Below are 9,960 nucleotides of genomic sequence, written 5' to 3' on the forward strand. Positions count from 1 at the left end.
CAAGCCCCATGGTGGGAAAAACCTCCACATTTCTCCATGCAAACTCTCATCGACAAGTAGCAGTAACCTAGCGAGTACATATTTTGGCCTTTTTAGTTTATCGTGTTTATTTTTCAAAGGACCTGCCTAGCTACCTTAGCATTTTTTAATTACTATTTTTTTTAAATGACCCTGGCCTTTGTAGCTAACTAGCTAACCGTAGGTTTTTCCATTGACAAGAAGCAACAGTGAGGTAACGTTAACTAGCTGGCTAGTTAGCTTACAAAGGACTTGTGGGCTCAATGTTTTCCCATAGAAAACAAATGGTTTTGTTCCACGAGTGTATCTGTTGTACATGACTAATCAAATGTCCTGTGAAGTCAGTTATACATATCAGCAGAGATGGAAATTAAACTAGCCCAAGGCTAGTACTTTTCAGACTGGGCTAGTAAATGTAACCGATGTGAAATGGCTAGCTAGTTAGCGGTGGTGCGCGCTAATAGCGTTTCAATCGGTGACGTCACTTGCTCTGAGACCTTGAAGTAGTTGTTCCCCTTGCTCTGCAAGGGCAGCGGCTTTTGTGGCGCGATGGGTAACGATGCTTCGTGGGAGGCAGTTGTTGATGTGTGCAGAGGGTCCCTGGTTCGAGCCCAGGTAGGGGCGAGAAGAGGGACGGAGCTATACTGTTACATAGACAATGAGCTAAAGTAGCCTGACACTGCAGTGAAATGGCTAGTAAAACATGGACCAAACTAGCATGACACAGCAGAAACATTTTTCCTTTATAAACATCGCATACCACAGATTTAGGACCCGAATGTTGCCTGGGCTAGTAGAAATTGTGGTCTGCTGGCCATTGCCCAAAATCCTTATGTTCCACATCCCTGCATGTCAGTTCCTTAGACGATCCACCTTATCACTGTTGGTCCTCCTCATGGTTCCTAATGGCTGAGGGTTTTAACTTTCCTCTTGAGAATTAGAATCAGAAGTACAGTAGTATAGCTCATCAGAATACTTCACCTCTTTGGACAAATAGTACCATAGACTGTCCTGACACCAAGTTAAGCATTCCAGATAATTCCTCCATCCCAGCAGAAATGTCCCATACTCATAGTAGGATTTTAGATGTGCAGATAGACCAAAGCCCAGTCTATTTTACTATTACTATAGTCAAGTCTGTGGGTTATGGTCTTTTAATTAGATGTTACCATTTTAGTAATCAACTTAGCTAGCTAGTAAAATTATATATATATTTTTTCGATTTCAAATGGGCGGACCGGAAACCCAGTGACAACACTTGGGTCTGCAGCTGCCATTTTCCGGTGGGAAAGACAAATGGCCCTGTATTTACCAGAAAAGGTAGCTCATCCACCATGGCAGAAGAGGAAGATCCAGACTGTTGATTGGGAAACAAGAACAAACAATGAGGCATGAGGATTGGGTGTTGAGAGACCACTTGTCACACTGTCCAAGGTGGGTTTGTTATGATAAACAATGTGTTTTCTGTCCAGATAAAGAATGTGATACAGCATTGAAAAGACTTACCACTGACCAAATGTTTGTTTTCCAGTCCCAACAGGAGCGCATCCTCAGACCAGCCGGTGCATGGACATCCTGTGCCAGTGTGATGCGAGCGTCCAGTTATCGAGACTACAGCACATCGAGCCTATGGATGGACAGGTCAGTAATTCATCAAATATGATACAATATTGTGTAAAACATTGAATTTGTAAATGCATCAACATTTTTACTTTGTGTCCCCCTTTCGCCATGTTTTAGACATGAGGTGTGACATGCGGAACATCAGGCTCACACCACAAGAAGCAGTGCATGATCAACTCCACCTTCAGCAAGGAGATCTGCTGGAAGTGGTGTACTCGCTCTCTCACTCTGGGGGTAAGACATCATTTAAACATCACAGTTAAAGTTAACTACATTACTTTAGTTGGCTGCTTTGAGCAAAACTTGTATGTAATATAACCTATTCTGGGAGCCTAATGTGTGTGTATGAACTATGAAAACAGGTACTGACAGGAGGAGCAATATGAGTCTGGCAGAGGTCATCACGCTGGATGGGGATGGTGATGGAGGCTTTGGTGGTTCACACAATAAAGAAGCAGTGTCCCTTCCAGTGAAGTGGAGCTGACCTTGGACCTGGTGCCAGTAAGGATGGTCTCCTTGATATAGAAATCCTTCAACTTCAATGCCTCTTCAATGTTAAGGTCCACTGCACCATAGGGAGACTTGACATCCACCACTGCTGTGGTGCCCACTAGACCATCCGGTGAGGCAACCAGGATCCCAGACCCCATGACCCAAAGCCCTGACTCCTGCACATCCATCTCTGTAGCCATTTTGAATGTCTTAATGCCTTCCTCTTTGTTATCTGTGCCCCGCTTTACAGACAACACCCCATCCAACAACTGTGATCTGAGAAACCTGTTTAGCAGGTGAGTAACGCGCTTGGCCCTAACCACTGCTCCATATTTGCTGGCCATCAACCTCCCTCTCCTCATGGTGTGCCAGTTGGGGTTGGTGTGCTGACCAACTGATGCCTGCCATATAGCCTCCTGCTGCTCCACCGACAGTGCCATGCCAGCCAGGATGCTCAAAGTTCTCATGTTTTTTAACAATGTCCAGTACAGACAGGGATGACAGGGAGAGTAGTGGTTGTTCTGGATCCAGTTCAAGGACATATGCCATTCCAGTGAACCTGGCCAGGAGACTGTTCCGTAGCCACTGAAGATCCTCCCCTGTGGGCTCTCGGGACAAGTCTTTGTAGTCCTCGGCCGGGTACAGGTCCTCCACTGACTGCTCCTGGTTGGGAACGGTTGGCTTCCTCACCCCGCATTCCACGTCCAATATTGTGAACTGCTGAAATATGCTGCATGGCTACACTTATGAGCTCCAGGGAGACATTTGCATGTGATAGACCTGCCAAAAGGCAGGATGTTAAGTGCCTCATGCCTTTCAATGCATGAATTTGAACACCTTGAAATGCATTTAAAATCAAATCCATTTTAATTTTTCACATGCGCCGAATACAATCTTACCGTGAAATGCTAACTTACAAGCCCTTAGCCAACAATGCAGTTAAGAAAAAGAGTTAAGAAAATATTGACTAAATAAACTAAAGTAAAAAAGTAACACAATAAAATAATAACAGTACAGAGTCAATGTGCGGGGATACAGGTTAGTTGAGGTAATATGTACTGTAAGTAGGGGTAGAGTGACTATGCATAGAAAATAAACAGCGAGTACGGTCAAATTTTCTGAATGGTTCAGATAAACAAATGATCTTTTAAATTTAAAAAAATCCAACTTTATTTTATTCACTAGTAAGAATAAGTAATATTGTTTAAAAAAAAGACCCAGAATCTCAATTCATGAGAAAGAAATGGAACAAGTCAAATCCACTAGATTCCTCAGTGTTCTAATTGATGAAAAGTTAACCTGGAAAGGTCATATTCCATTTGTCTGCAGCAAAGTGATGAAATCTGTTTGTTATATTCAGAAATATTAGTGGGTTGGTTCATCTGGCTTGCTTCCTAACTCTATACTATAGCTTAATTTACCCACATCTCCGGGCCAGTAAATAAGCCTCCAACCTACGCAAATTACTCATCATACAAATTAAATGTGCAAGACTAGCTCCATCCAGCTCCAATTACCTGGCTCCATCTGCACCTTTGTTTAAGAAACTCTATATCTGGTCTATTTACAACATTAATGTACGCCAATGATGCACTTTCATCTACAAATACTCATACCGCCCAGTGTGTTTTACCTAAACCCTGAAATGGATTCTTCCAGTTTAATTCTGAAATCCATCTATATAACACAAGACAATGTGATAACCACCCTTTCCACTGTCACACCTCACATAGTCAATTCTCTATCAGATATAGCGGTACCATACTCTGGAATTATTATCTTCACATTGACAAAACATCATCATCCCTCAATAACTTCAAGCGAAGACTGGGGGTCAGCCTGATGAACCAAACAACTCAGTAATCTCCTCCATATAGCCCAACTCTCACATCCACACACACATTTAAACAAAACATTTTCTGTTTATTTCTTGGGGGTGATTGCTTATCAGTTCATTTGTACATTTATGATTAGTGGGTTTTGTTATGTGTGTTAACAAACCTTATTTATTTTTGCACTTACATACACTACCGTTCAACATTTTTGGGTCACTTAGAAATGTCCTTGTTTTTGAAAGAAGAGCATATTTTTTGTCCATTAAAATAACATCAAATTGATCAGAAATCAATGACTATTGTAGCTGGAAACGGCAGATTATTTTAATGGAATATCTACATAGGCGTACAGAGGCCATTAATCAGCAACCATCACTCCTGTGTTCCAATGGCACGTTGCGTTAGGTAATCCAAGTTTATCATTTTAAAAGGCTAATTGATCATTAGAAAACCCTTTTGCAATTATGTTAGCACAGCTGAAAACGGTTGTCCTGATTAAAGAAGCAATAAAACTGGCCTTCTTTAGACTGGTTGAGTCTCTGGAGCATCAGCATTTGTGGGTTCGATTACAGGCTCAAAATGGCCAGAAACAAAGAACTTTCTTCTGAAACTCGTCAGTCCTTTCTTATTCTGAGAAATGAAGGCTATTCCATGATCTTCGAGTCGGAGCTCTAGAAAGAGGCCAGAGTTCCCGACTTGGAATTCGATCGCTCAAAACGTATTTTTGCAGTCGGAGCTCCCAGTTGTCTTGAACTCACAGAAGTCAGATTTCCCAGTTCTGAGTTTCCAGTTGTTCTAAAAGCGGCAGAAGTTTGTATTCAACCTTTTCTGGCCCATGGTGTTGCATGTGAATGTTTATCCTTTTAAAGCTTGGAAAGGAGACCCTTAAACCCAGACTTGGACCACACACCCTTTCCAATGAATAGCAGGCTAGTGATAGCTTTGCAACACAGTTAGTTACTGATTCCTTCCAAACCACTCAAACCACTCCAACTTGTGTAATGTTTATGTCCAATGACTGATGAGCAACGATACGTTTATCTATAATTTCTCTTCATGTGACAAGGATTGAAAAGGATTTTCCAATAGATTGTCAAATTGATTCATGATGACGGCTTGTCTAGCTTGCTAGCTAAGATTTTGAAAGTATGATGTTGACATGTTCAGTCAAATCAAAGCAACGGTAGATACGTGATTTGACGTCATTTTATCTGTGGCCATTGACTTTGAGCCTTCTCGGATAGGCACTATTAATGTAACTCTATGGCAGCACCCAAGGGGCTTGAATTTTCGAGCTCTCCCCATAGATTTTGCAGTGACGTAGTGTCCCTATGAGTGACAGAACACTGAGCCAATCACGGCGCAACTAGAGAAGATTACCAACCCCTACGCTCTGGTTTTGCCCCACCTGCCCTGAATGACGGGTCGCCACTGATGGTATGTACTTCGACTATATAGAATGGCACTGCAATGCATACATGTAATGTTGGAATGGAAATTATAGTGATGACACAACAATGAATGATATACATTTTTGTATTTGTACTAACGTAATGAGTAAGAAGTGTTTGTTAGCGTGAAATGTTTGCATGATAGGCCTATTTATTTTATTTAACCTTTATTTAATCAGGAAGGGCTCATTGAGATTTAAAATCTATTTTTCAAGAGCGTCCTGGCCAAGATAGGCAGCACCAAGTCATTACAAAAATTACAGACGAACAACATGAAAAACTACAAGTAATCTAGTAAAAACCATAGAATTCAGAATAGTATAACAAAAATCAAAAACAGCAAATTAAAAACATTGACAGATCAGGGAATCAGTCTCAAGATCATTCATCAGTGATTTAAAATTACCAATCAGGACAAGTTCTTCCAGTTTAAAAGTATTTTGTAAGGCGTTCCAAGACGATGGCGCAGAGTACATAAAAGCCCTTTTACCAAATTCAGTTCGGACATTTGGAACAGTTAGCAGGATAAAGTCCAGCGAACGAAGAGTACCCACCACATTTCTGAACAATAAAAATGCCCAAATAAAAAAGGTAGTAAACCCAAAATGGCTTTATAAATAAAAGTATACCAGTGACTGAGCCTACGAGTGACTAGAGAATGCCAGCCATCCCTGGTATACAAAGTGCAGTGGTGCGTAAGGGTTTTGCAGTTTAAAATAAATCTCAAAGTGCCATGGTAAAGGGTGTCAATTGATCTCAAACACTGAGCGGAAGCATTCATATATAAAATATCCCCATAGTCTAGTAACGGCATAAATGTAGCTGATGCTAGCCTCCTTCTGGCTTCAAAAGAAAAACAGGCCTTATTCCTAAAATAAAATTCCAATTTCAGCTTCAATTTTTTTGTAAGTTGTTGAATATGCAATTTAAAAGAGAGGCCGTCATCAATTAAAATTCCAAGATATTTATGAGGTTACAACCTCAATCTCCTTGCCCTTACAGGTAGTAATAGGTGAAAGGTTCAGAGGTCTATTTCTTGCTTTAGAAAACACCATTAGTTTAGTCAGTATTGAGGATAAGCTTCAATTGACACAAGGTATGTTGAACAGTATAAAAAGCAGTTTGCAAGTTCTGGAAAGCTTTTGTAAGAGACGAGGCACAACAGTAAATAACAGTATCATCAGCATAAAAATGAAGTTGCGCATTTTGGACATTTTTGTCTAAATCATTTATATAAATAGTGAATAAGAGAGGACCAAGTACAGGCCAATAAGACATTGAGTAGCCTAAATAAAGTCATATAACTGCATCATAAATGACTGGGTGACAGGCAGCATAAGGGCTGAAAGAGGCACTCCAGAAAGTACTTTTACTGGATTAAACTGTTAAATTCTGTGTTAAACTTGGAACATTATTATACTCAGAAGGATAGTGTCTAACAGTGAACGAGACTGGTTTTTACTGGCTATCTGTAGGAGTCAGATGGCTTTGGAATGTGTAGGGGAGACGGGTGGAGATCTTAGAACCTAACAATGTCACTGAGGGAGAGAGGGTAATGTATAACGTTTACATTATGTCAGGATATGTTATGGTTAGCCCTCAAGGATCCTCTGGGAGGAGAAGAGACACAGTCTGGTATCAATAACCATGACAGCCTTGAGTTGGGGAGGAGTAAGCACTTTGGGGTCGAGGTCAGGTCAGATGAAGTGAGGAATAACAGACATCACTAAGGTTGTGTTTAGCAACAGAGATGCATTGGCTGTACAGTTGTGGAGGAGGAGACTCAGCCTATGAGAAAGGGTTAAATATCAGTGCTTGTGTTTAATTTTTTGTCTGAATGCAGCTGTATCGACCCTTTGGGAAGAATTAAACTTGGTTAAGCTTTCCTAGCGTCCGTGGAGTCATTTACTCTTAAAATTTGAACCTAACAAAACTAAGTGAACCCCACACATTGTTTTCTTATGTAAGAACTACTAGCATACTAATCAAACGTGCTTCAATATCTTTATATTGTTACCAATTTCACATTTATTCTGAATGAGGATGGGAATTAATAATCTAAAGCAGTCAGCATTCTAACATCTTTCTGTAGGGATCAGGGCTCAAAATGAAAACCTGCCTTTCTGGAGAGTTTTAGCAAATTTGGAGAACTGTGTTCTTTGGTAAAAGAAGATTATCCATATATATTGGCAAATGATATTAAAAAGTGGTATCCGGCAACATTATTTGAGTGGCAGAGAGAGTTACATGAGTAGCCACGTTGAGAAAGCATCCCTTACTACAGATCATAGTTAACTGTCTACTTTACTAGGGGCCATAGCGACTCATAGATAGTGTCTTCAAAATGAAACACAATGTCTGACAAAAAGCGCTAGGTCTTTTAATGAGGTTTTAATTTTGTAATTTACCAATGCCAGCAAATTATACTGTTGGTAAACAATGTCTTAATGCCAGCATAACCTAGTGACATACACTATATCTACAAAACTATGTGGACACCCCTTCAAATTAGTGGATTCGGCTACTTCAGCAACACTCATTGCTGACAGGTGTATAAAATAGAGCACACAGCCATGCAATCTCCATAGACAAAACATTGGCAGTAGAATGGCCTTACTGAAGAGCTCAGTGACTTTCAACGTGGCACAGTCATAGGATGCCACGTTTCCAACAAGTCAGTTCGTCAACTTTCTGCCCTGCTAAAGCTGCCCCGGTCAACTGTAAGTGCTGTTATTGTGAAGTGGAAATGTCTAGGAGTAACAACGGCTCAGCTGCGAAGTGGTAGGCCACACAAGCGCACAGAACGCAGAGTGCTGTAGCACGTAAAAATCGCCTGTCCTCGGTTGAAACACACTACCGAATTCCAAACTGCCTCTGGAAGCAACATCAGCACAAGAACTGTTCATAGGGAACTTCATGAAATGGGTTTCCATGGCCGAGCAGCAAGCCTAAGATCACCATGTGCAACGCCAAGTGTCGACTAGAGTGGTGTAAAGCTTGGCGTCATTGGACTCTGAAGCAGTGGAAACGCGTTCTCGGGAGAGATGAATCACAATTCACTATCTGGCAGTCCGATGGACTAATAAGGGTTTGGCAGATGCCTGGAGAACGCTACCTGCCCCAAAGCATAGTGCCAACTGTAAAGTTTGGTGGAGGAGGAATAATGGTCTGGGGCTGTTTTTCATGGTTCGGGCTAGGCCCCTTAGTTCCAGTGAAGGGAAATCTTAACACTACAGCATACAATGACACTCTAGACGATTCTGTGCTTCCAACTTTGTGGCAACAGTTTGGGGAAGGCCCTTTCCTGTTTCAGCATGTCAATGCCCCTGTGCACAAAGCGGTGTCCATACAGAAATTGTTTTTTCGAGATCGGTGTGGAAAAACTTGTCTGGCCTGCACAGAGCCCTGACCTCAACCCCATCGAACACCTTTGGAATGAATTGGAATGCCAACTGTGAGCCAGGCCTAATCGCCCAATATCAGTGCCCGACCCTACTAATGTTCTTGTGGCTGAATGGAAGCAAGTCCCCGCAGAAATGTTCCCACATCTAGTGGAAAGCCTTCCCAGAAGAGTAGAGGGCTTTCTCCTATAGAGCTCAATTTCTATGGAATGGTCTGCCTATCCATGTGGGAGACGCAGACTCGGTCTCAACCTTTAAGTCTTTATTGAAGACTCATCTCTTCAGTAGGTCCTATGATTGAGTGTATTCTGGCCCAGGGGTGGGAAGGTGAACGGAAAGGCAATGGAGCGACAAACCGCCCTTGCTGTCTCTGCCTAGCCGGATCCCCTCTCTCCACTGTGATTCTCTGCCTCTAACCCTATTACAGGCGCTGAGTCACTGGCTTACTGGTGCTCTTCCATGCCGTCCATAGGAGTGCGTCGTGAGTGGGTTGACGTGATCTTCCTGTCCGGGTTGGAGCCCCCCTCGGGTTCGTGCCGTGGGGGAGATCTTCGTGGACTATACTCAGCCTTGTCTCAGGGTTGTAAGTTGGTGGTTTGAAGATATCCCTCTAGTGGTGTGGGAAGAGGTAGTACCTGCAAGAGGGTGTTGTGGATGACAATGGAAAAGCTCAGAGACACAAGCCGTCCGCCACTGACATAGAAGGTGTGCCACAAATACGCTGGCTAGGCTACCTAGAACTTTTCATTCCACGTTATTGATGGAAATTATATTTTTAATTACAGGTGCATACCAGATGATGCACCCTGCATAAAGCAAGCTCAGCCCTATTTGTTCTATTGTCCAATTTCAGTTGTTGTGCAACCTCCTGCTATTTTAGTCTCGAATTCATACGAACAATTACAAGATTGCTGTAGTTCGACAGGTCTTTCATCTGCCCTCGGGTTTCAAGTTGGAAAACCTCATAGCCCACTGAGTGTTTTACAATGTTAAGGTTTGGAAAACTGTCCAATAGAGACCTTTCACTATTTACAGGAGTTCAGCTAACCATAATCAGAACCAGTATTATGCCACTATGAAGCTGAACAAGAATTGTTCCACTGCACCAGTTTACAGAGGGATGAGACATTAACTCGACAT

This window comes from Salvelinus alpinus, chromosome 5 (assembly GCF_045679555.1).
Source record: "Salvelinus alpinus chromosome 5, SLU_Salpinus.1, whole genome shotgun sequence".
Taxonomy (NCBI): Eukaryota; Metazoa; Chordata; class Actinopteri; order Salmoniformes; family Salmonidae; genus Salvelinus; species Salvelinus alpinus.